The 25,849-nt window shown below is 44.8% G+C and overlaps 1 protein-coding gene across 3 annotated transcripts in view; it reads right to left on the reverse strand.

Moving 5' to 3' along the window:
* Window positions 1–12,377, reverse strand: part of CTBP2 (C-terminal binding protein 2) — a 240,759-nt gene extending 228,382 nt beyond the window's left edge. The window contains exon 1 of one of the 3 annotated variants that reach the window (XM_077350054.1): window positions 12,159–12,377. The gene's annotated coding sequence lies outside the window, so the exon portion shown is untranslated. Of the gene's footprint in view, window positions 1–11,132; window positions 11,652–12,158 lie in introns of those variants that run through there. The other 2 variants (XM_077350058.1, XM_077350053.1) reach the window with 2 other exon arrangements.
* Between the last annotated feature and the right edge of the window lie 13,472 nt (window positions 12,378–25,849).

Consider the following 25,849-nt stretch of genomic DNA (forward strand, 5'->3'; position numbering starts at 1 on the left):
GACCCAGCTCCACAGCTTGGCCAGACTTCTCTTCCACCGCAGTGGTTCTGACTCAGTGCATGGCACCCCCGTGGCTGGGCCAGCCTCCTCAGCTGCCACCACCAACACTGTATAGATGATGATTTACATGAGAGGGATGTTCAGGAGGGGGGGCAGAAGGAGGAGTGGTTCTGGTCGACCTTAACCAAATGCCTGGTGGAGGAGCTCCCTTTTGCAGGCCCTGCAGAATTTCTCTATTTCTATTAGGACCCTGATCTCCTCTGGGAGCTCATTCCACCAGGTGGGGGCCATGACAGATAGAACTCTGGCTTTGGTTGAGGTCAAGTGACCTTCCTTGGGGCCAGGGATCCCTAGGCAGCTGGAAGTAGCAGAACGTAAGGTTCTTTGAGGGCTACAATCTTGAGCTTATTAAATTATACCATCACTCTATTCCGCATTGGTTAGGCCTCATTTGCAATACTGTGTCCAGTTCTGGGTGCTACAGTTCAAGAAGGATATCGACAACTTGGAAATTGTTCAGAGAAGGGCAACTAGGATCACTGAGAGATTGGAATCCATGCCTTACAAAGAAGTTGAGAAAGTTGGATATCTGTAGCTTGGAGAAGATGAAGGCAAGGGATGATATGATATCAATGCTTAATTATGTAAAAGATAAGCATGCTGAAAAGGGGGCCAACTGATTTCCTGCAGCTTTAGAGATAAGGACCAGGAGTAATGGGCTCAAATTACATAAAAGGAGGTCCCAATAAAATATTATAAAACTTTTTTTTGACTGTGAGGGCTGTTCATAGATGGAATATGCTGCCTCAGAAGGTGGTGGAGTGTCCTTCATTGGAAGTTTTTAGGAGGAGATTGGATGAACACCTGGCTGGAGTGTGTGTTTTTAAGTCCCTGAGAAGGTGGGGGGCTGGATGGGATGACCCTTTGTGGTCTCTTTCAACTCTGTATGATTTTGAGTCTGCCATTTCACTACTGCTTTTCCTATTTATGTAAGTATTGTGCTATATGGTCAAAATTGGACATATTTTCTCTTGAGCAAGAAGACCCTCCCTCCCTCTGTACCCTCTCTCTCCATGCCCTGTTGCTTTCAGTGCTTTTTCTTCCAGACCTACCTCCAATACAAAACTGAGCTGGGTTGGAAGAAAAGTCCTGACAGCAACAGGATACAGCAGGGGAGTGGCACAATTTAACTGCCTGAGCGGTTGCCTTTTTCTTAAAGCCAGACTGCCCCCCACACACATTTTACGATGAATAAGGCCATACATACATGCTACTCACATTACATTTGAAACTGAACATTATGAGGCAATAAAAATAAGGAAAGGGAGAGGTAAAGGTTAATGGAAAGAATATGCTTTCAGTTCAGTGACATGAACATAAGCTTTGCTTCAGTAAAAGGGAACTATAAACAAGGAATTCTGGCCTAAGCCTCAAGGAAATAGATGGTTTTGAGAAGAAATCTGAAGGAACAGAGAGATGGTTATTAGACAGGCATTCCCGAAGGAATAATGGACAGCTAGGGGGAAAGTGCAGAGTTGTTTCAGGGAGCAGCTCTTTGGACAGATGAAAGTAGAGGAACAAAAAGTTACAGACAGGAATATATTGGCATATAAAGGCTAATCACTGAGGAGAACAAGGCCATGGAGGGTTTTGAAAGCAAAGACAAAAAGTTTGTGCTAAATCTGGGGATGGACAAGAAGCCAGAAAGGTGCTTTAATGAGTAGTGCTAAAGCATTCGAACAGAGAGAGACATGAATGATTTAGTTGTCACAGGGCTGGCTAGGGATGGGCCAGAGAAGGAAAGGTTATCTTAGTCAAGCTTATGACAAGTGAAGCGAAAGGAACACATTTTCACACAGCTATATGACTTGGTGATGGACTTAATATAGATCAAATATGGGGGAATGATCTAAAACATAATATGGGCCAGATTAGAGTTGCCTGAAAAAGATTCAATGTTTCCACATCTAGAACTCATATAGGGACACTGATGATGGCATCCTGGTTTTGGGGTGAAAATCTCTGGCAGAATTAGCTCCTTATAACAGAGTTCTGCCCCACAACCAGAGTGTTGTCCTCCCCCATGACCAAAGTCCCTCTGCCACTTCTGGGTGATGTAGAAACATCACTTTTCCAGGCTTCTTGCCTGTTGAAGGGATTTCCTCTGAACTTTGAAAACCACAAAACCCGGGGGGGGGGGGGGTGAGACAGGCAAAATGTCAAGCCAGGGGATCCCCAGGCCAGATACACAAAGTACTATCTGCACAGGATAAATAGTCACAACAGTTACTAAGTTAGATAACAGAGGGAAGAATGCACTGATGAAATTAAACAACTTTTTGCTGTTCACAAGATGTTCAGAAGAACAATATCTGATAGTGTAAGTATGCAATCCATAAGATGAATGATGGGAGAATCCTTTTTCACCCCTTTCACAAGGCTGCCTACCAGCTGGTTAACAAGGCTGCCCTAGTGCAGCAGCACCGCCTCCTGCTTACCTGCAGCATTGCTACCACTGCCTGCTTGGATCGCAGTGTAGCAGTGGGGGGGGGGGTCCTGCTCCTCCCTCCCCCACCCACAGTACTCACTCAGCCTGCCTGGCTCACATGGCAATAAGGGACAGCGGCTCCCACTCCCACTGTACCACCAGTTACATTTGCTTGGCTGATGCAGCAATGGAAAGTGTCTTCCCACTGTTCTTCCACATATCCAGTCCACCACAAGGAAGGTGAATTGAATGGTATCAACCCCACCGTTTATGGAGGCTTATGTCCTCAGTTCAGGGATGTCTCAGGGCTACCCAATACAAATGTGACAGGTTCATTGGCACCCAGCCCCATACTGTTAAGTCTGTGGAACAAGATTATGTCGGCTGTTGGTTACACAGACTCCGCATCTCCAATTCTGGTGTTCTTTGTGAACTCCCCTATTTTATTTTAAAGGTTTGAGATTTTTCTGCAAACCTGGGCATTCCCCCTTAATTTGTACATAGATCTCCCTTCTCTGTCCATGGTCCTAATTTTTAGATTTAAGGATCCACATCTAGAGTCATGTTCCAAATTAGATACAAACATGACAACTTCATTTTAATACTGGAATCAATTGACTCACAGTGTGCATGAAACATCGCCCTGGCCTGCGGGGAGCCCGGCTGGGAAAGGAGCACCTCTGCCGGGTCGCCAACGCCCTGCGCCACCTCCTTTCGCCCACCCCAGGCCGCTAACTCCACACCGCAGCCCAGGGGCCCTTGCCGGGCCTCCTCCCAATGCCGAACGGAGCCCTACGACGAGCCAGGTAAGCCTACCCGCCCCCCCATGAACCCGATCGCTCTCACTTCCCACCCTCCAAACACACCCGCACACCCATCACCACGATGATCCCCACCCTCACCCTCCGCTCGCTTCGTCCTGCCACCCCCTCTGCCGGCCGTGCCCTCGCCACTACTTACCCCTCCAGCCGCACGTCCCAGCCGACCCGCCGCACGGTCGCGGACAGGCCGCACAACATGCCCGGCCACCGCCCAATGCTGACTATGAACCACGCATGCACGCTGTTCTGCGCATGCATGGTTCTTCTACTACACTGCCTTTTCCCTGCTCCGCCGCCCCAACAAACACGCATGCGCCGACTGCGCTGCGTGCCTGGACGCGGCCCTCTCGCCTTCTCGCCACCCACCCTCACCCACTCCAGCGCTACCTCTCCGCGGCTCAAGCCGCAGCAAGACCCGCTGATTGCTCGCGGACTCCTTGAGAACGCCAGACGCACCCCCACGAGTCGCCTGAAGACCCCACCATTGCCCCGGGACTCCCAGGGACCGCCAGCTGACCTCCACACCGCTGCTCTCTGGTACGCGCCGGAGCCGGGTCGCATCCCAGCCACTGCCCACCACCTGGCTTCCACTGCGCCCTAACCCCCATTCTTATCGCCCTAGCGCCTGCTGTATTCACACGACAGTGGGCTTAATTTCTAGTTTAAATAATAATTGGTGTACACTGCTGCAACTAAATAGGAATTGATTGTTTGACAGCATTACATGTGTCTAACATATACTAGAACTGAAGTGTTTCTGCATTTTTAAAAATGCTCCACCAGCACAGTTAGTCACATAGCATAAAAAGCAAAATGAGAGGTAGCATTTTTTAAAAAACTGAAGCATCTGTACCTGTCTTTGTTGTTGTATTTTTAATTTACATTAGAATACACAGAAGAACTACTTGATAGCTTTAAGACCAGGTCTAACAAAGTTTGTTCCTTCAAGGGACCACTTTTATAAAGATCCTTGCAGAGCTGCATGATCATCATGACACGCAGTATGTGTGATCCATAAACTATCTATTAGATCTTTATTATATTTATGTATGAATCTTTGTTTATAATACCCAGTGGTCAGGAATGTTGGGGAAAAATAAATGTTTTGACAGCAGACTTTTAAAAGAAAAGTTAAATTGTTAACATATGCTAACAATTTCTGTATGTTTTTTTCCTGTTCTAAGTACCCAAAGATTTGCTACACAATAATTATGTTATGCCAAAATTCAAAGGAGATGCTAAAAGAAGTAACTAAAACAGCAAAGAAATATAATTAGAAAACTATTTTGCTGCAGTCCAAAAATCTAGAAAAATGACCAAATTTCATGCATCGTTTTTCATGAACAGTCACTAGGGCTAAATTCTCCAATATGTGTTGTTAATATGTGAATACATGCAAGATACCTATGGAGTTTTCTCCTCAGGAATCACAAATATCTCTCACTATCTGGGATTTTAGATCAGGGGGCATGACTTCTATACTGGTTGGAAACCTAGCAGCAATCATTTCTGAAACTAACATTTGCCAAAGTTTAAGTCACTAAATCAGGAAAAAACTGTATGACAACATAGTCTAAAAAGGAAGTAGCCATTTGTCAGGTCACTTGTGACAATTATATCCAGACCACCAGCCAAGGAACTTTATAAAAGTTTTACCTTTCTTCTTTTACACCACAAATGACTAACACAGGTAAGTGTGGCAAGGCAAGCTAGTAATGTTTTATGGGCTAGTAACTTCTTGATTTATTGGCAAGGCTGAGATTTACATCATCCCTCTCCCCTTTGTTCTCAAGAATAGCAGAAGACAATCAGCACTCCAAATATTGGCCTGCAATGTCTACTGCAAATTAATACTATTTAACCATAACAAAGTGCTCTAGCAGTCTATGCTATTATTTTCACTGGCTTACATGGTCATTATATAGAAAAAAAGTAATCAAAATCAGCAAAACTTGTTTCTCTGAAATAGCGGCAATCCAGCACGCATAGTCTGTTGAACGGTGTGCTGGTCCAACAGGTTTAGCTTCAGGGTTACAAAAGTCATTCCCAATCTACACTAGTGATGTTGAAATTCCTTGAAGGACATTTGTTAATAACACCAGCTTGCTTTCTGCAATCAGTTTAAGTATGCCTCAGTCCAGAATTTGCAATTTTAAAAAAACCTAGCAAAGATAGTCTCACAAGTGCAAGGATATTATCTGAGCAGCATTCAACCTGACAGAAAATCTGTCTTTGCAGACCCGAGCCTGAATAGATGTCTATCTGTAGCCTTCATCTAAGACACAGCACATTTAGGTTGATGCTTTTTTAACAATAAGAAGATTATTAGTACTGGATCCCAAGACATGCTCACATACATTATGTTGACAAGCCCTCTCTGCTGAAAGGACAACGTAAAAAATGAAAGCAAAAGTCACCATTCTTCTATTATGACAGCGTTGTCTTAATTTTTTTCATCTCGTTTAGGAAGCACACAAGGGCAAAGGGCATAGCTTCAAAAGCTATTCATGGCAAAAGTGACTTGGTATTAACTGTCATTCTGGAATTGGGGACTCTGCAAGAAGTCTACAAGTCCTCAAATTCCAATGAATCTTGTGAGTTCCAAATGAAAGAACACCCCCCCCAAAAAAAAGAAAACCCAAAGAGATGTTAAAGGACTTGTTCTTAAGCATCTTATAAAACAAATAAATGGATTAGTAAGCAAGAGCTTTCAGCTTGCACTACTGAGATAAGCTAAGGGCTTGTTCACAGTTTATGATGATAGGTATACTTCCCATGGGAACATGCAAGGTGTGAAGGGAAGAGAAACCAGGGCAGAACTACATGTATCCAAATAAGCAGCAAACACGTGACAGAGAGAGGGGGCCAATCATGGCCCCCAGCATGTGCCTACCACATGTTCTCCAGTGTTTAGAGTCTCCACTTCACACTTTAAGTGTTTCTGTCAGGGAACACATCTGCTGCCATAAACTATAAATAAGCTTCAAGGCCGTGAGCTTCAACACCCTGGACATAATGGAAATAAGCTCAACTGAAATCAAAGATTAATATTTTTCCACATGAGATCATTTCTCTTTACAGAAACTCCAGCATTTTAACTGATATATTGTCTGCAGCTCTCTTATTTTAGGGATTAAAAAAGTGTAACTTCTACGAACTCGAGACATGCACTGACCCAATACAAATATACTAGTTTTATAGGCATCTTTATTTGATAAACCAAATTAATGTATTAGGATCCTAAACTGACTTATGATGAATGGAATCATGTACATGTCTGAATCTCTGTGATCACAACCACACAGTTGATGGATGTGTGGATCTATCAGACCAGTGGTCTGGCTGGATGATGTGGGATGAAACTAAACAGCCTTTTGCTCCTCTTTTTAGCCTGTGCTTCAATATATTGTCTGACCTGGATGGTTCAGGCTAGCCCACTCTAGTCAAGCCTAGAAAGCTAAGTAGGATTAGCCCTGGTTAGCATTTGGATGGGAGACCACCAAGAACATCTGAGATTCCTATGCATTGGCAAGTCACCTCTCAACATCTCCTGCCTGGAAACTCCTATGGGGTTCCTGTACATCAGCTTGCAATTTGATTGTATTTTCCAGCACCCACCACAAAACAAAATAGGAAAAGAGGTGGTATTGGCTACAGAAGAGCCAAGCCAGTTCATACCCAAAGAGTTAAAATGAACTTGAAGCAACCACCATCACCAAACTGAATCTTCCTTTTGCAGAACTAGGATTGCCAGAGGGAGTTTCAGAGGGAAGCTGTGCTGGTCTGCAGTAAAACAGCTAGACTCTAACCCAGTTGCACCTTAAGAGACCAACAAGGTTTTCAGGATATAAACACTTGAGAATCAAAGCTCTCTTTGTTGGATAAAATTGTTAAAATAGTTCAAGCACTTCTGAGACAGGTGGACTCTGTGTGGCATAACGCAAGCCACTCTGCAACATGTCTTATTGGGGGCACAGATCATGTGATCTTATTTACACAACTCATTGCCTAAGACAATCTCTCACCTTGGACTTTGAAGACTACATAAAATCACAGACTTCTGGCTATTTCCTAGCAAGCAGAACACTAAAATGTGTTCCAACTTGTCATCTTTTTAGTACATTGTTTGGCAAGTAAATTTTTAAAACTATTCCAAGAATCTTTGCCCACAACCTCCAGATTTTGTTCATATTCAAATGTAGTTGTGCGATGTACATATTTATTCTATTACTTGTACTCTACCTTTTGGCATATTACATGCTGCCAATGAAGCTTATGTGACAAGTTAAAGGCTGCTGATGCTTATACATCCTGTTCTAGAGTACAGACTCTGTCCTTTAGTAAATTCACAAGGACCAATTTCACTGTTAGACAACTAGTTACTTGCATTATTAAAACGGTTTCAAACCTAGCATACCCATGTACTGGCCAATGGAGTATAAATGCCTGGGTTACCAATCAGCTGTGAAATTAACAAGAAACTGGAATTGCCAACCTCCAGGACAGAGCCTGGAGATCTCCAACAATTCCGACTCAATTCCTGAGTACAAAGATCAGTTCCCCTGGAGAAAAGGGCAGCTCCAGAGTGTGCACTTTGTGACATCATATCCCTACTGAACTCCCTCCCCTCCCCAGATCTGGATGTCACCAGGCTCTGCCACCAATTTCTAAGAATATCTTAACTCAGACTTGGCAAACCTAAAGCACCTCATTATTCTGAACACGTACTCTCATAAAGAAGCCTCCTAGGTTTGGCAAGTCCAGAGGAGTAGACTAGATCTACCGGATCATTCTCCATCACTTTTCAAGAAACCTGTATTTTCCTCTATACAATGTTTTATTGTTGTAAGTGATATGAACACAACAAGAATACAATTGAGATGTAATCAAAGCCATGGAAATTTACCCCCAGTTGGTTGGAATTCTCAGCTCATTAATACCAAGTTTGACTGCCTGGTGTATGCTTACGAACAGAACAAACACAGCCCAACCCAATGTCGTTATATTAAAACCAATCATCTTTCCTGCTATTCCACCTCCCATTTTAAGGCACAAATCATCATCCACTAAACCTTGCTTCTTTCTAATGTATTTCCAAGCAGTTAAGAAAATATGATCCAACTGCATATGGCATCCTTCCATATACTTACATTAGTGTAATTGGCACTTGCTTTTGTTTGCCCATATTACACTTTTTGCAAGAGCGCATGATTATAGTGTTTTCATTAGTGTTATGCATATTCACTGGCTGCAGAGAACTTTTAAGAATGAAGGTAAGCATGTCCTTAGAGTAATAATTCATTTTTAAGAATTACCGTTGCTCTACCTGCCATCACAAAGTCTACGCTATTGACTGAAGGGTTAACCCATCCTAACAAGAGTTTTTTGGTTGTCATTTAAGAGCAAAATTGTGCAGCAAAAGAAAACAGAAATCCTAAGAAGGGCTACTTAGAATCTTACTCAACTATGTTCACATGGGCTTTCTTCAGGATAGTGCTGAAAGGTATACACTAGTATCCATATGCCAGAGTAGGTATGGGTCAAAGAACATTCTCTTTATTGCTGAATGACCCGGGGTAATAAGATTTAATCTACAAATTAATCATACTTCTTAGTTATTGAAGTTTACAAGTCTTATGAACAAAAAGGGCTCCACTATATCTCATTACACAAGAATTATGGGAGAGTTCATTGATTCTTTTTTTAATGCATGTATTTATTCAACCCAGGACCAAGGTATCGTGAAACTTCAATGTATCTATGCTATTTGTTTGAATTATTTGGTGAGCAAACACTTGCTTACAAAGGAGCTGGGCAAAAGAGCAGGAAAAAGTTTGATAATGCTGCAGGTTAAAGGAATCAGATGTAAAGGTTTTGTTTGCCACCGAAAATACAACACCTGACAAACACCAGCGTGATACACAGAAGAAGGGGAAAAAACAGTGTCCAAAGGAGTTGCTAAGGAGCCGATCTGGCTCACTGATGTTTTCCTGCTTATGTGCCCAAACGGCAACACCTTTCCAAAACGCTCAATCATTTCATTCTTGAAATGCAGGACTTTGGATCCTCCCTTTCCAAATATTTTTTTCTATGTATGAACTGCTTTCTGTGTATGAAGAGGTGGGGGGGGGGGAGAAAAGGGGAATAAGAGTAACAACTATTACGTCCTCAATCAATCAAGATCCGGCTCTCCCACACACATACACACACACACTAAAAAGCCAACCCAACAACAGTGATGGATAATGCACAAGGCAAAATATCTCTGTCAGACCAGCGCCCTGCTAGTAACGGCAAAAGGAGTTTTAAAAAATCTGCCAAGTTAAATAGAAATTTATATGTATGTATGTATGTATGTATTGTATATAAAAACAGCCTAGGTCGCAAAGCGATGAAGCAGCCGACGTTTTCCACACGCAGGGAGTAGCAACTGCAAGCCCACTTTGTAGACGTCACAATGAAAACTGAGTAGGACGCTCCCCCAGGGAAGGTGGGGGGAAAGGGCTGGCAGAGTCGGCTATGGCGAAGCAGACCCCCTCCTCCCCCCTGGTGCTACCCTCATCGACCTCGCTTCCCCAACTATCGGCGAGCCACCCAGATTTCCCAGGCAGCGGCTCCTTCCTTCCTTCCGTTATCCGATGCCCTCGCCCCTTGCAAAGTCTTTCGTTTTGCCCTCAAATAAATCAAGCGCCTGCAGGCCCGGCCCTCCCCAGCCCCGTCGCGGCAGATCCCAAAGTCCTCCGGAGCAAGGAGGAAGAAGAGTCCAGGCGGCTCGCCTTTCCCTTCATTCCCCCCCCCCCCCGCAGTCGCTGCGCCTTATCGCGACTTCCAGCGGCAGGAAAACTTTCTCCTGGTTGCATTCAAGTACAGGGGGGAGGGGGGTGACACCACGCAAAGATCTCGGCAGCCTTCGCCTGAGTAAGTCCCCGGCCGGAGCAGCGTGAAATCTTCCCTCTCCCCTCCCCTCTCCACGCCCCCCTTCTCTCCCCTTGTCTTGGCCGAGACTTTGGCAGCGCTGGAAACCGTGGGTTGCCCTGCTAATCTGCTGGCAGATGTTGTCCATCACACTCAGGACTAAGTAAACAATGCCGAGCCCAGCAAAACAAAAGATTTCCACTTCACCTCGTTTAACGTCTCGCACTTACTCTCTGTCGAAGCGGAGGGGGGGAGATTTGGAAGAGTGGAAGGAGGAGGGCAGAACTTATTGTCACCCCCCCCCCATCTTTCCCTCTCCTCTCCACCATGCAACAGCGACAACAACAAAAAGGGCTTTCTCTGACTCTTTCTTTTTGGGGGGCGGAGGGGACGACTACAGCTCCACTTCCTCACATCTGTCCCATCGCATCGCCCGTGCAGTCAGCACAGGCTACACAAACACACGTACACAAAATCGGGGGGGGGGCGGAAGAAAAGCATTAAAAATACACATGACCCAAAGGCGCGCGCATAAACACAAGCCTGGCTCGGAAAGCCTTTTCGACACACAAAAACACACACCTTCCCATCCGCTCGGGGACGGGAGAAGCGATATTTTCGCATCGCGGGGGCGAGAGTTGAACGGCGGGGTCTCTCCAGGCGGATCCCAGCCGGCCCGGGGGGGGGGGGGCGGAGAGGACCAAAGATGTCCTCACATTTCAAGCTTTCCCCTTGTCCTTTCGCCCAGCCACATGCAGAACAGTCCGGCTGACTTCCCCGCTCGGCATGGCGCAGTGAAGCCAAGGCACATGGACACCCGCACGGGCACAAACAGCACGGCTGCAGGTAGCCTCGGGAAGAGGGAAGAGGCAGCGAGCCTTTCCCTCGCCGCCCCGCCAGCCCCTTACCTCGTCGTCGCCTTCGAAGGTCCACAGGGAGCGGGTCCCCCTCCAAGCGGGCGGGCGGGCGGGCGGGCTGAAGCCGCTGCCTGGGCTCCTCTTAGCGCTGCATCGCCCCCCCCCCCCCCCTTCCTCGCTCGCCTCCTCTGGCTCGCTACGCTTGGGGCTCTTGCTGCCAGGGATCCACCTTAAAATGACACACACACACGCACACAGCCCGCACACAAAAAAACTTAATCCTCTTCTCCTTCGCCCAGCGCCTGCCGCTGCTCCGAGTGAGGACCGCGGGAGGAGGGGAGGGCGAGCGAGCAAGAGAAGGAACCGGGAGGCAGATAGGAAGGGCAACTTGGAATTCTCCCCCCCCCCCTTCTCTCTTTTCTCAAAAAGAAGTCTTTCGCTGGTGCTCCTCCAGCTTTAAAAAGAAAAAAAAAGCAACAAAAATGAGGAGGGGGCGCCCAACCGCCGCTTCTGCCTCCTCCGTCGTGCAGAGTAGCTCGGAGAGGTAGGGTCTCTGCTTCTCTCTCTCCCTCTCTGTTCTTTTTTTTTTTCTTTTTGGGCAATAGGCGGGGTCTCTCTTTGCAAACCAATGACACAAACCCACATGGACCAGCCTCGCCCCCTACAGATACTCTTCACTGCAAATAGGCTTTCTCAGGGGATTAGTGGATCAGCTAAAGTACAAACAGACGCAGCAAGAAAGAAAGGGGAAGGGGGGGCGAGAGAGGGGGGGCAAGGAGAGGAAAGAGGCGGCTCCTGCGCGGCACTCGATCCCTCTCCTCCCTTCACCCCCCCTCCCCTCCGCCCCGCCGGCCCCGTCCTCGACTTTCGCGGCTTCAAGTTGGCAGGACTTAAGAGCGAGCCGAATTTACGCCACGGGAAGGAGCCGCGCGAGGGGCAGGGGATGGGCAAAGAAAGTGCAGCGCCCGCCGCCCGCCATGGGAGCAGGAAAAGGCGATTGTCTCGGTGGCGAGCCGGCGCTGGAAGCACCACTGCGCATAGCGGCTGCTTCTGCCTCTCCGCCGCCAGCCAACGTACCCGGGGCTCGTCACTTGCTCGCCTTTCTTCCCCGGCCACGTGCCAGTCCCGGCCTCGGCCCGCGGCTCCCCGGGCGGCGAGTTTCCCTTCTTCTCCTTCTCCTTCCCCGCGCGGGGGGTCAGCCGTCTTCGCGGAGGGAGCCCTTTCCTGCCCCCGAAGAATCCCGCTCGTCTTCGCGGAGAGGAGGGAGGCTTGGGCGTCAGGCGAAGCCGTAAATATGCACTGCTGGGCATTGGGCAGGCGCAATCGACCCTCGGTAACATTTTGCACGCTGGAGGCGGCAAGCTCAAAGGCGCGCCGCTTGCTGGGGAGCAAGCCCCGTTGGCTGCCGGTGGGACCTGCTTCACACTTCGCGTCGCCTTGCGCGGCTGCGGGTCTAATACTGGGAAGTGTAGCGTCAGCGGCGTCTGAAGCACTTCCGCGAGTGTTTAAGCATGACTCGTTTGATACACGAATGTCAAACCTGAAGTTAATACGGTCATCCGGGTGCAGTTTTGGCCTTCCAGTGCTGGTTTAAACAAATAGGACTTCCCTTGGTGACAAATTCCTGAAGGGTAGCAGCAGCATTCCTTTGTTACTCAGACAAACAAATCTTGTGGCATCCAGAAGTCTAATTGATGGATTTTATGCCCTCGTCTAGATCTCTTAATTTTTAATATGCCACAACACTTTGAGGGCCTACTGGGTTTTCAGCGGGACTTAGGTACTGCCACATGGAATGCTGGACCCCTTTTCCCTGCACACCCAGGAAGAGTCATACTGGGAAAAACGCCTGAGTATCATTATGTTCAAGGACACCTAACCCCAAGAAAGCATGCAAAGGACTGTAGCAGGATTGATTGCTGCTATTGGTTCCAGAATCAAGGGGGATCTTTAGGTTACTTGGTTGTTGATAGAAGAGTTAGTTTTTATATCCCACTTTTATCCAAAAGAGTCTCAAAGTGGCTTACAATTGCCGTCCCTTCCTCTCCCCATAACAGACACCCTGTGAGGTCAGTGGGGCTGAGGGAGCCCTGATATCACTGCCCAGTCAGAACAGTTTTATAAGTGCCGTGGCGAGCCCAAGGTCACCCAGCTGGCTGCATGTGAAGGAGCAGAGAATATCATTCAACTCTCCAGATTAGAGACCACTGCTCTCTAGCAGACCATCTGGGAAAGAACTTGAAGGAATCCAGCAACAGATTTATTTTTGAGAAAGTGTGTTTCAAAGTGCATATTGGATCATATAAAAGAGCATGCCTTTTCATTTTATTTTGCTTTTGCCTTGAGAGGACTGTCTAGGGATGCCAGCCTCCAGATGAGGCCTGAGAAATCTTCCAGAATTATAGGTCATCTCCAGACTACAGAGATCAGTGCCCCTGGAGAAAATTGACACTTTGGAGAGTGGACTCTATGGCATTGTACCCCACTGAGGTTCCCCTCCTCCCAAGGCTCCCTCCCCAAATCTCCAGGAGTTTCCCAATGTGGATCTGGCAACCCTACCCCCCCCCACACACACACACACATCTGATCAGTGGTCAGTGGGGATCAGGCAATGCTGAGACTCGCACACCACTGGAAGCAAGGCTTTTATTTATCTTATAAGTCTTGGAGTTTGCAGTTCTTATGAAGCGTGTTTAGAGCATGTCCAGAGTGTAGTTTCCTGCAGTCCTTGGACACTGGAGTGCACACAGTACAGGGTCCTGGGGAAAGCATGTATTTGTTTTTTCCAGGTCCCTGTGCTCCACACAAGAAGCCAGGCTTGCAGGTTGAACCAGACACAGATCTGAGCTATGAGGACTGTAAGGACTGAATTTAGACCCCAGATTCACCAAACTGAGTGCCGCTGTGACTGTATGTGCACTCACTCATGCCATCAGCAGTAAGAAGCCTGCCGGCAGATCCGTCTCTGTGCCTGGCTTTGTCGACTCGGGGCTTCCAGCAGCAGTTCAGAAGCCTTTTGGCACCACCCTGTCGTTTTCCCCCCAACAATGTTTATTTGAATGTGCGATTATTAGATCACACATTCATCATTGCCCCGTACAGAGCGCATACCATTTGAAATGGATGTGGCGGAGCCTCGGGATAAAAGCCACCAGACATGCTGAGCCCCTTCTGATGACATCTTAAAGACAGAGGCTCTGACACGCACACCCCCACGATGCACTAAATTTGATTTCGAATATCATACAGCCACATTACGGCAATTGGACGCTGAAAGTGAGATAGTGGAAGCTCATTGGGATGCACGTTCGCTGGGATTTGGAGTCAGTATTACTTGGGGGATGACAGTGAGCCGTGTTGTTCTTCGTTTTTGCGTATCACAAAGATGGGGGCAGGTGGTGATCTTATCTTTTTTGTAGTTCCTGCTGTCTAATCTGGCTCTCCTTGTTACATTTATTTCTTGCTGCTTAGTCAGTAATGGCATGGAATCCGTAGCTGAGCAAAATAAAAACCTGATCCTCAGATAAACGGCCTGCTGGAATCATTGCCAGTGTTAGAATGGTTGTGCGTGGTGCTACTTAATTTTATGTTCAACCAAAAGCCTCATTTCTCTACTGTTTGTACATGGGAATCCCGCAGTATAATATCTGGCAATTTAATTGCTGGCTATCTTGATTTTCTGATCCTGACAATATCGAGTGATTACCAGTGATGAGGCTGTAAGGAGCTGTTACTGTATTTGCTTTTTCTATGGATCCATGTGACTGCTGGACTATTCCATTGGCATACATGTACAGCAGGCTTCAATTCACGACAATTTACACTGGGGAAAATATCTTGTTCGTCTTTAAATGTGTAAAATGCCACAAGACTCCTCTTTGTTGCTCAGGCAGATTAATACAGCTATCCCTCTGGAATTGTTATTTGGGAGTAAATCCCAATTAATTCAGAGGAATTCATTTCCTGGTAAGCATGCAAAGGATCAGGCTGCAAAGAGCTGAGAAGTCCCTGGTTCAGATATCACTTCAGTCACAAATACACGAGCAGCACATTCTTCTGAATCCATAGAAATCAGTGGTCTTACAAGGGTGTGACTCTGCTGAGGACTGCACTGCAAGTGGCCTTAGACAAGCCACTATAATTCACACGGCCTCCTCAGTCTCCCTGATACATCAGTTTGGGGAAAATGAGACCTATTGGACAAGATGATTTTAGAGTTTAGATCAACCTTTTCCAGCCTTTTGACCATGCAGGAGCCCCTGAAATAATTTTTCAGATTTCAAGGAGCCCCGGAAATGGTTTTCAGCTGGCCATGCCTCCCTGCTATGCCCACCCCCTCCAAAGAGTCAATGGTAGTGACATCACCACCTGTGTTAACAGGCAGGCTCAAAGAGGACTGGGGGGAGAGAGAGGAGAGGTTATTTAGAGCAGGAGTAGGCATGCAGGCTCCATCCCCTCCCAGGCGCAGAAATCACTGGAGAACTCACTCATGCTCGGAAGGGGGCATTGGAGGCAGCTGGTTCTCAGGCTTGTGGCCAAGTCCATTAAGTCAGGAGGGGGGAACTGCAGACCCCCTGGGGGTCTAGAGACCCCTGGTTGGGAATCCCTTGATGATTACATAATCTAAGTGGAGCACTTTGAATTCTAGCACGATAAGAACGCTATGGATGGTTATATTTCTTTGGTACTGGGGCTATGATGTCAAACGTGCCATCGAATCACAGCTGACTTCTGGTGAGCCCTTAGGCTTTTCAAGGCAAGAGACAATAAGAGGTGGTTCACCATTGCCTACCTCTGCATGGTGAGCCTGGACTTCCCTGATGGTCTCCCACCCAAGTACTAACTAGAGTCAACAACACTGGACTAGCCTGGGGCAACCAGATCAGGGGGATTAGAGCCAGAGAGAGCACAGCAGAGGATCTGCATCTGCTTGTCAGTTCCAAGAAAAGTCTTGTCAGTTTCAACATGTTTCAACTCCCCTTCCCTGGGTTCCCTTCTGTTCCCTTTTCATTCAGCTAACTAAAGCTAAAATGCATACGCAAAACCTGAACCATGGAGATTTAAATGGAAGGAACTTGCTGGATGCTACTATGCAGCTGTGCTTCAGCAACTGCATTAATAAAAAAAAACCTTTGGATACCACCCTCACATGTCACAAGTGATGTTCTACCCCAATGTAGAAGTGTGGGTGGGTGTTACCGTAGCTGCAGAACAAATACACCAGAGGAAAAATATTGATGCTTAAGGTGGGCACGGGATTTGCAGTACAATATGTATTCAAATCAATGAGCTATTCAAATCAGTGAACCTACCCTGGAATATTTCTGCATAGGGTTGCACTGTTAATTGTATGATATGGACTTTAAAGGCACTAGAACATTTTACCTGCCGTGGCAGTTTATATATCTATGCCCTCATTTATAAATAGTTGTTTGTACAACAACTGTGGTAATGGAAAAATTGATAATAATTATAGTTAACAATGGATCATGTTTATGGCATGAGCTGAGTTCCATTTGTTGTGCTGATAAAGAAAATGAGACCCAGTTGAACTCACAAGAGAGAGATTCAGTAGTAAGTTGCTTTGTAGAGGTTTCAGTTCACACATGATAGATGCAGTTTTAACATGTGCCAAGTGATCTCTCTCTTACCCAGCAAGCTCAAGAAATCTGATGTAGCAAAATAAAAAGTACACCGTCACTGGAGAATCCAGGCAGAAAGGCTGCATTAGAGCAACTTCAGCAAGCCATTACATGGAATATTACAACAGCACTAAAAACTAAGTTGAGTGGATTTGATTTCTTTGGAGGAGGAGGTGGAAGAAACATAGCATGCTAGACAGTTGTAATCCACTTTTCTTTGTACATTAATTTTCCGTGTGACGCATGTGTGAGATTAAGGAGATATCCAGTAGTTTGAAATACAGCAGTTTAAACTAGTAGAGTCCTAGGGAAGCTGTTTGATATCATTCTTCTGAATTTATAAACTGGCTTTTTACATTTCCTAGTCCTGGCTAAGAAAAGGCTTTGGGGCCTTTTCCATTACTTGTTTAAAGGAGAGGAGGATTTTCACTACATAATTTATTCTAGAATTTAGGATGTAGGCCTTGGAGTCATTAAGAAGCAAAGCAGTCTGTGTATTGAATCAAGGAGAAATGATAATTTTAAGTGTATTACCTTGAAACAAACACAAATGAATGCAGTTTGGTCCTAATGCTTCCTACGGCACACCCAGGTGGCAGATTCCTGCACCATCGGAGAAGTGCTGTAGCACAGTGGTCCCCAACCCCCAGTCCAGAGACCAGTACTGGTTCATGGATCAGTCGGTACTGGGCCACAGCTCCTCCTTGTCCTTCTCCCTGGCTGCTGCCTCGTTGGCTGCCCTGCCACTCTATTGCCGGCTCACCTTTGATGCTCTCCACGGCCGCCATGGCTGGGGCTCCCCCTTGGTGTGGCAATGCACAGCTGCTGCTGGCAGCACCCCCAGCAGGCGGTGGGAAGTTAGGGACGCCGGCGGGAAAGCAAGCGGAGCAGGGGCTCAAGCAGTGGTGGCGACGTGGCACAACACTACCCCCCCCCCCCGGGCTTCAGTAAAATTATCATGCGTTGACACGTCCCCGCTGATTAAAAGGTTGGGAACCACTGTTGTAGCATACAAAAAAGTTCCAGAAAGTATCTCATGGAGAGGCAGATATCTTTTCCTCAGGACATATTCAAATTCAGTGTGGGGCGCCAACTGCAAAAGTCTCACCACTTAGAGGACAAGACAGGCTGAAATCTCTTGATTGGCAGGGTCAGATTGGAGGCATTTAGATGGGCACGTTTCCAAAACTAGAGATGTCAGAAAATTTTCATCTGCAATTCAAAACAAGAAGATGGCTGAAGCCCCAAAAGCTACAAATACAAATACATCTGTGCAATAGAATCTCAACACCATTATATTTTAAAAGACAAAATAGCTTTGGGATAGGGTAATTTGAGCAGAGAAACATAATCGTTTCCCATTTCTCTGCTCTAAATGTCCCGTACACAACCCAAACAGAGTCCAAAATGCAGTTCCTTTTTGAGACAGAATGAATATTACTATGTTGTTCGAAGGAAGCAAAAGTATCACTCTTGACAGCGTTCTGAAGACCTCCGAAGCAATGACACTGAAGAGATTTTCATCTGAATCAAAGCTTAAGAGGATGAAGTTTGGAACTTATTTTCAGTGCCAAAAGCCAGTCCTGGACTGTATAGAATCATCCTAAAGAGAAGGGTTCAGTTTTAGGCATAACACAAAAGTGTGGTTTAACTAGTCTGCTCACAGACAGATTTGCCTTGACAAATGTTGGTTTAGTTTCCTCATTTCTGTAGCCTAAGAGGGAATCACCAGAGTAAAGTCAAGATTCAAACATCATGCAAAACCATAGGTAAGATGTCAGAAAATTTCCATCTGCAACATGGTTAATCAACCAACTTCAGATCCTCATTGGACAGAGTCTAACTCACTATAGTTAGTGGAGTTGCCTACTATAGCTGTTTTCCTCTTCTCAAATTCCCTTTTCAGTTTCTTTAACTGGACAGTCCATTTTTCTTAGTTTTTTTTTGTTTGTTTTGCTTTCTGTCCCATCTAGTTGTTTAAACATACATAGATATATGCTGACACAGCCTTGAGAACTCAGGGAGAAGGGAAATCTGTTTTTTGTCTGATAATAGCACACAAATAGCTGATGGCAATTCAAATTTAACACTGCTTTATTTCACTTTTAAAGGGAAATGGTCAAATGGGCATCAGGTTTAGGGTTTAGAAGGTGAAGAGGCAACAGGGATGAGGTAACTTTGTATAAATATAAACTATAGTTTGTCACAGTCAGCTATCTGTTTTATTATATGGACAAGTTGTTAAATCTGTTGAAAGATCTTTCGCTAGTCATTGCTTAACAAGCATGAGCTTCTAAATCTCAGAAATACCTTAGAAACATTGAAGGCAGGACTATTCACACAAGTTCTTAACTCCTTGGTAGGGATCACACACTCCTCCCCCCTACTAGGAGTTATTTCCCTCAGTGAAGGTTTGCTCATCCCACTTCCTAATTCAGGATCCTTCTTGATCCTTCACTCTGCTTAACTCCACTGTTTCTCAGCTCACTCCCAATCATCATTTGGCAGATAACATAGGTCAGCTATGTACTTATCTTTTTCCCTAAAGAGCAGCCACATGCCTGGGGGAAAGGTTCACAAAAGAAGATCAAATGTGTTAAAATAACTCCAAAGATTTGGTAGTACTAGACTAAATTACAAAACCAGATTCTGTTTTTACCAAAAATCTGACACCTTTTGATGCATGGTTTTTTAAAAAAAAAAAACACCAAATGCTATTTGATTTTCTCTTTTCTCTGTCCATCTCCAGTATGGTTTTCAGAGTATAAGCAGTAATAGTAAAAGGTACTTATGCCTCTAATTTTTAAAGGCTTTTGTTAAATAAATCAAACCTGCAAAGTCTTACAAGTATCAGCACTCAGTCTGAGTAAGTATTAGGAAGACCAGATTTATTTAGAGTTAAAGAAAATTTCACATGTTGTCAGGCAGGGTTAATTTTATTTATTAAAATTTACTTGCTAAGATCTATTCTGCACTGCATTCACATATTAATGCTATACACACACAACACACTATTCTAGTCCAGTGCTAGAATTAATTGTTTACCAAATTCTGAATAGAAAATCTGTTATGCATGTAGCTGTAATACTTTTAGGTGATAAATCATAATTATCTAACAGTAAGTGTTATACAGTTCTCTTAGAAATATCTTGGTTTTCCATTATCAGCACATTTGGTGTGCACATTTTGTTTCTGGATCCTCTAGACCAGGGGTAGTCAAACTGCGGCCCTCCAGATGTCCATGAACTACAATTCCCAGAAGTCCCTGCCAGCGAATGCTGGCAGGGGCTTCTGGGAATTGTAGTTCATGGACATCTGGAGGGCCGCAGTTTGACTACCCCTGCTCTAGACCTTTGTACCAGCTTTCAGTTTGCTTAATGCAATTCTGAAAAAAAAGGTATGCAATACTAATAATCGTTATTTTTATAACCCGCCTTTCCCATGAAGCTTAGGGCAGGTAACAACAGTAAATAAAAGTCATAAATAACATTACAATAATATCATAAAACAGTTAAACATGTATTGATTGATGAATTGATTGATTGATTGCCCGCCACTCCCGGTACCAGCTCGTGGCAGGTGACAAAAATGTTAAAACCCCACAATAAAATCCCCCCCCAACACAACCTGACAGCCGAATAAAATACCCTCCCCACCCCCCACTCAACAGAAGGGGCATAGGTGCCTTGGAGAGTTAATAAGGAGCAACGTGATAATCCATACTTGTTAACTGGGGGGGGGGGGCAGATCTTAACTGCCCTGGCAGCAACCAATGACTTGGCGGAAGAGCTCCATCTTACAGGCCCTGTGGAACTGTGTGAGCTCCGTCAAGGTCCTCAGCTCTCTGCTCCACATAAGAACTTCTTATCCATCTTCCAGTTAACTTGATCATTGAGGAGGGTTTCCATTCTTTGGAAGATAGAGACATAATCTAGCTTCTATACATCATTGATAGGTCATACCCTTCTGCAAGGTATGAATTTTAAAAATATCGCATGCAACTTAGTGAAGAACAAGCTGTCTTTCTTAAAATAGGCTAATTTGCATACACAAATATAGACAGTGAAGTTGCAAAGATTTATGTGCATTGCTGTTTAAGAATGTACCTAGCTTGATTCCTGCGGCTGTAGTACAGGTGTAAGCAAAGTAATCTTGATTGTCCAAGCTGTGCGTCTGTTGCTAGCACCTCCTGAGTAAACTGTGCTATTAGCACAATTGTACCAGGCATATCCCCTAAACACCTGATGCTTTTCAAAGTGAATTAATCTAATCTGTGAAGCTATTCATTTCATCAGCCTGAAGATTGATTTTAAAAATGCCTGTTTGCCATGGTTCTGTTTTTTTATTCTGCTTATCTACTCTGAAAATGTGAAAGAGTTAGAACTAGATTTTGGCTATAGCTCAGTGAGTCACACTAGTTTAAAGATGTCTAATATTCTTTATCAAATGTCATACTTTCTCCGCAGCTGGCAAATGTATTCTTTTCAAGGGGGGAAAGACTTGTATGTGGAAAACTGTTGAATTGACTAATTGGCAAAGGACAGGAAACATGGATTATTTCAGACTTTTGTGCATTGGTGGAAAATTGTCAAATAGTTGGGGTTTGTTTTGTTTGTCTGCTTCAAAACTGAAGTAAAAGGATTCATTAGCACCTGGAAAATGTGGCTTTCTGGACATTTGGAAAACATACTATTCTCTTTTTTCCCTTGTATTTTTAGACAAGTCAGGGCAAGATAAAATAAGTTATGAAATGTTTGCACACAAGACGTATAACTCATCTCCAGGGTATCATCAATAGACTTAATACATGAGCAGCTATTTCCTTGAAATATCTCCCATTAATGTTTCCAGGTAAATCGCACAGATAATCCTTGTGTCAATCTATTTTGTTTAAAGTTTGATGGATGTGCCATTTTGATAAGTATGCCAGGTGTTTCTAAACAGAGGTATTCCTTCCCTTCTATAAAAGCTGCTTCCTCAAAGTTCAATTTTTCCGTGGGCTAACTTAGAACTGCTTAAGCAAAGGAAGGAAGCAATTGTCCCTTCCTTTCTCAGTGATATATACAACATCATTCTATTGAAGGGCCAGAATATGTTTTAGGGGTTATGGTTCCAGACACTGACATAAGACATGCTGATTCTTATCCAGTGTTCATCACAGATCTGCTGATATTCTCCAATTTATATTGCACTATGAACAAAGAAAAAAGAGCTTCTTGTGGCGCAGAGTGTTAAGGCAGCAGAAATGCTGTTTGAAGCTGTCTGCCCATGAGGCTGGGAGTTCAATCCCAGCAGCCGGCTCAAGGTTGACTCAGCCTTCCATCCTTCCGAGGTCGGTAAAATGAGTACCCAGCTTGCTGCTGGGGGGTAAACGGTAATGACTGGGGAAGGCACTGGCAAACCACCCCGTATTGAGTCTGCCATGAAAACGCTGGAGGGTGTCACCCCAAGGGTCAGACATGACCCGGTGCTTGCACAGGAGATACCTTTTATGAACAAAGAAACCCTGAGAGCAATCGTAAGTAGCTCTAATAAGAAGTAAATGTCTTTTTATTTAGTAGGTTTACTCAAAGGAAAGTTTTCTAAGACCGTATTGCCATCATAAACAGGTTTAAATTAAGCAGAGTTAAAGTCTATCAGCATCTATCACTGCATTTAGGATTGACCAAGTAGTGACACAAATCTCATTCTCGTCCCAACTACTTGTTGGGCATCTCCCATCCCACTCCCCACCCACTGCGGGGAATCACATGGCCATATTCCTTCCTGTCTGACTGTTCCTTTTCCTGGTCCACCTACAGAAGAGAGATGGTAGGCAGGAGGGCATAGGCTCTCCTGCTAGCCTGCTTGCTCATCCATTTTCAGCACTGCTGACTCAGCTGTGAAGGGAATTGAGGGGGGCAGAGGCTCCCCACCTGCCTTTTGCTGCCACTTCAGTGGCAATGGAATGACAGAGGCTTCTTCTTACTTGCCTACCTTTAGCACTTCTTCTGTTACCTAAAATAGACTTATTTCCTTAATTTTGGATGCACACAGTTTAAACTAACACAAACGCACAAAAGGAAAGGAAAGTGTTGAGATGGTGTTATAGGGACATAATGATTTGGATCAAAGAAAGATTAATAATTACTTTCCACAACATAGAATCATAGAATCATAGAACCATAGAGTTGGAAGGATCCTGCTCAATGCAGGATCAGACTAAAGCATCTATGATAAGTATCTGTCCAGATGCTGCTTGAAGTCTGCCAGTGAGGGGGAGCTCACCACATCCTTAGGCAGTCAATTTCATTGCTGAACTATGACTGTGAATTTTTTTTCCTGATATCTAGCCAGTATCATTCTACACATAGTTAAAACCCATTACTGTGGGTACTACCCTTTGATACCAACAGGAACCTTTCCCTGCCCTCCTCTAAGTGACGACCTTTCAGATACTTAAAGACAGCAATCATGTCCCCTCTCAACCTCCTCTTCTCCAGGCTGAACATTCCCAAGTCCCTCAGCCTTTCCTCTTAGGGCTTAGTCCCCATGTTTTAGCCATATTATTTATGTAACTGTGAAATTGTTTTGATTTTGCTGCTCTATGACCGTAATAAAGAATACTACTACTACTAGTCCCCATGCCCCAGATCAACCTTGTCACAGTTATCTGAACCCTCTCAATTTTATCCACATCCTTTTTGTAGTGAGGCCTCCAGAACTGAACAGAGTACTTCAGGTGGGGTCTGATATAGCCCGAGATTGTATTTGCCTTCTTTACCACCATATCACACTGTCTGTTCATATTTAGTGTACAGTCAACAAGTACCACAAGTACCCCAAGAGCTCATTCACACACACACAGCTACCCAGAAGTGTATCTCCCATCTAGTATCTTCTGGAGTGTTTGCTACTCATCCGAATTTGGTTTCACCCACAAATTTAATGAGGAATCCTTCCACCCCCTCATCTAGATCATTGATAAAAATGTTGAAAAGTACTGGACCCAGTACTGAGCCTTGTAAGCACCTCACTGCTCACCTCCCTCCAGTCTGAAGAAATACTATTGACAATCACTCTTTAGGTGTGGCTTTCTAGCCAGTTCCCTATCCACCTAACCATCCGAAAATCCAATCTACAGTGCTCCAGTTTACCCATCATGGGGAACCTTCTTAAAAGCCTTACTGAAATCCAAGTAAACAACTTCAACTGAGTTTCCACAATCTAATAAGCCTGTCACTTGGTCAAAGAAGGAAACCAGGTTGGTCTGGCAGGACCTGTTGAAGACAAATACATGCTGGCTTTCCCAGATCAACAAATTATTTGCAAATTTTCCCCTTTTAAAAATCTGTTTCATTATATTCCCTGCAATTGAGGTCAAAGTCACTGGTCTGTTGTTTCATGAAGAAGTCCACTAGGGAGAGAGAGAGCAAGGCAGCTTGCATACTGTTGGGTGTGTGGTTCGGATCCAAGAACAACACACACAACTATGGCCTTGTGCATCTGTTTAAATACCCAATTTCATGTCTGGAGGCTAAGGCCAGACAGCTAGCTTCTAAAACAAAGCAGTTCATGTGTTTGCCACTGTGAGACAATGAAATGGAGACCAGGTGATGGCTCTGTCCTTGTTGAGACAAAAGCCTTTGATTGAGCTACTGGCTGCTCCCAAGTCAGGGAGAAAACCAATGATTACTTCAGGATGGCCCCTAATGGGTTTCCCAAGTGAAGACAAAAGAATGACTAGCAAGAATATCCAGATGTTTGATGCTCTGGTAATTAAGGAAGGGAGATGGCTGAGGTAGGGATGAATTAATTAAGGGAAAGAATGACTGCAAGAGTAGACTACAGGCATGGAGAAAGAATTTTAAGCTAACAAAGAAAAGAGCAAACTCCTGGGTGGCCATACGTCATCAATAAGACTTTTTAACATAGTGAGGGAAAGGTCAGTGGGAAAGGGCTCTCATGGTGACCATAATGTTTCTCTGCATACTCTAGTATCCTCCTGGATGGATGCAGCATCCAGCCAGAAGGATGTACATTTTGTTTGCTGGGGGGGTGTATGAACATGGACAGGTCAGTTTCCTGGGTGAAACTGGCATGTCTCAGTTCATTTCTGGTCAAGCAGTGCTTTTTTAATAAGGTGGCCCACCCTGTGCAGCTAACGGAAAGGGCTGAAAACTGAATAAAAACAAGGGTGCTACATATATTTTTCGTTTTGCTGTTCAGATTTAAAAACAAATGTTTTAATTTTGGAAAAGCTTTAATGTTTACCACCTTGGGGATGCTGAGCTGGGTGGAAAGGCATCATAGAAATGGTTTTAATTAATAAAATCTACTAGAGGACCCAAGAAGCAGGTCCAAATGGGGGATTTAAACAGTACATGAAACCACATTCATCAGTAGATGGGGTTCATATTGTACATTCTGACCATTGATAAAAAGCAGATATTACATATTTACTACCACAAGAGACAGGCAAAAACTGGCTAACAAACTAAAATTCATTAAGAATTTTGGCCAATTGGTGAAGTCAGTAGCAGAACAACTGGCACAAACTTTCCATGAACTTTTGAACTGTTCATTTCAGTTCATGAACATTTCCAGACAAACTGTCTCAACTGAATCAAAACGTTTACCCAACTTCAAAGCAACAGAGGACAGGAACTTCAAAGCAACCAGGGTAGAGTGGAATTGTCCAGCCTTAGACTGTTTAATTTTTTCTGTGTATCTGGGGTTTCTATGGTCTTCCACCCAAAGGATTGCCCATTTGTCAGTTTCAAACTAGACTTATCAGTTTCAAGAGATATCCCCCCCCCCCCGCACACACACACACCTTCTGCCTGGCATTTCCTTGGGTTCCCTTCCCTTTTTCTTGCACAGAGCTTGCAAAATCCTATTTTGGGGCAGTGCCAACCACACTGTGGCAACATTCTAAAGGTGTCCACAGGCTCAAAAAGGTTGGAGACCTGAAAGACAGGACAGGATTTGTCTCAGAAAGCATGTGGTTAGGGTGCTGTGGGACACTGTTCAACGGTCTGGGCAAAACTGCTTGAAGAACTCAGACAAAGTATGACATGAAATGGTAACATGGATGACAGGAAGGAAGCAGAACTGGGCACTGGAACTGGAAGGGGGACAGAAACA

This window comes from Paroedura picta, chromosome 8, assembly GCF_049243985.1.
Source record: "Paroedura picta isolate Pp20150507F chromosome 8, Ppicta_v3.0, whole genome shotgun sequence".
NCBI classification, from domain to species: Eukaryota; Metazoa; Chordata; class Lepidosauria; order Squamata; family Gekkonidae; genus Paroedura; species Paroedura picta.